Here is a 1,801-nt window from a genome sequence, read left to right as displayed (position 1 = left end):
TCACCAAGTGCAGTGCTTTTAGGGTATACAACAAGCTATGCTGAAAGCAAATAACTCTGTAGTAGAAAAATAAGATTAGTACAAACTGGCAAATTACTTATTTTTTTCTACTGGTAAAACTATTTTTTTTCATACCCTATTTGACATATATAGAAAGCATATCATTTTTCCCATAATTTTATTGATAAACAAATAGCAATGAGACAGTTTCAAATCAAATTGGTAGGACAGTTTCAATAATTCACACATTGCATGCATTCTTCCTAGTGGTTAATTGCTATGCAAGATGCGGACATGATATCTTATTTACAAACACCATTAGAACAAATCACTCTATTCATTAAGAGAATGTAACTATATATCTAGCCTAACCACTTTGAATACACAGATACAAAATGGACATTCATCTGTATGCCCTTTTTTTGTTAAGTTCCATTATTTGAGTATTATAGGTGTGTAAACTAAAAATATGGAATGTTTCATGAATTTGCGTGTCATCCTTGCGCAGGGGCCGTGCTAATCTTCTCTGTATCATTCCAATTTTAGTATATGTGCTGCCAAAGTGAGCACTAGAAAGCATATTATTAATTGAGTCTCAATATCTGTCATCTCTGATTACGTGAAATTTTGTTGTGTTTACTGCCAAGTCCACAAACATTCTTCGAATTTTTACCTTCTTATAATTTGAACTCAAATTACAGATAAATTTCAAAAATGTGAATGTCTAGGGTTTATATAGATTAAAAAATATAAAAAGTTGCAGTGAAGCGATGTTATTTTTAGTGTATTAAATATGTAATCTAACTATCCTTAGTATAAGGAGAATTTTTTGATCTGTTGTTACACTTAATGTTTTATTCTTTTACAATATATGACAGCAATACTGTTTAGATTCCTGTAGTTAAAAATGAGTCAGAGTTCATGTTAATGTGACCTCATTTGCTGGTGGGATGACAGACTGTGGCCTTCTGTTATACCTGCGCTATCAGTTGACTTTAAAATGTGAAGCAGTTAATTTAAAAATTGGTTATTATCTTCCATGCTTTGATGTGTGCTTGCAATATTTTGCCAAATAATTCTGTTTTGAGAAATTTGAAATATTGTAAAATTTGTCTTGAGTTGAATTATGATACCACCTACTATAAATAGATAACAGTCCTTGTCCAAAGCACATAGGTATGTGATAGAAAATAATCTTTACAATAGCTTCCCAGGTGGACCTTCCTGCAGCTTAATGCACACACTCTCCTCAATTAATTGTGTCATGTGTTGCTTTTGTTTACTCCTCAAAGATTGCACACTGCTTAAGATGATTCCTTCTTTCTTTTCTTTTCTCCTTTCCCTCATTCCAGTTGTTCCTTCTCTTTGAAGAGCTTCTTTCCCCTCCACAGTATCTATTGCACCTTTCAGCTTTTGTTTATTAGCTTTTATTCTCTTTATAAAAGAAAAAACGATGATTGTTAGACAGGAAGTTTGGCCTCCTCAGCCACATTCAGGGAAGGACCCGCTCTCTGTGGCCTGTGGTTCTCACCATATGCAGCTTCCAGCTGGCAGCTCCTTCAGGGCCCTTTGAAACCACAGACATCAGGTGTGACCTGGCTGAAGTCAAGGCCTTTCCACCGAGCTCATATCCATATTCGGGTCTCTGGGAGATGACAAGCCAGGGGGACGAGCTGGACAGATCGCCCGTGCTCCTCGCATCCGAGCAATGCTCTGAGGGCCTGGCCTCAAAATTCCTCCTCTGTGGTCCCCTCTGTCTTCCAGGTGCTGATCTCGGATAAATATTTTTAACATCAAACTC

At 36.3% G+C, this 1,801-nt stretch overlaps 1 non-coding gene across 1 annotated transcript; it reads right to left on the bottom strand.

Annotated features, from left to right (window-relative positions):
- Positions 1-463: 463 nt before the first annotated feature.
- Positions 464-570, bottom strand: LOC111818599. The gene has a single exon (XR_002822554.1). It is a non-coding gene; the product is annotated as a U6 spliceosomal RNA (small nuclear RNA).
- Between the last annotated feature and the right edge of the window lie 1,231 nt (positions 571-1,801).

Source organism: Octodon degus, unplaced genomic scaffold (genome assembly GCF_000260255.1).
Source record: "Octodon degus isolate 3935 unplaced genomic scaffold, OctDeg1.0 scaffold00096, whole genome shotgun sequence".
Classification (NCBI taxonomy): domain Eukaryota; kingdom Metazoa; phylum Chordata; class Mammalia; order Rodentia; family Octodontidae; genus Octodon; species Octodon degus.
The sequence above is the reverse complement of the archived record's forward strand: the minus strand, read 5'-3'. Positions and strand labels throughout refer to the sequence as shown.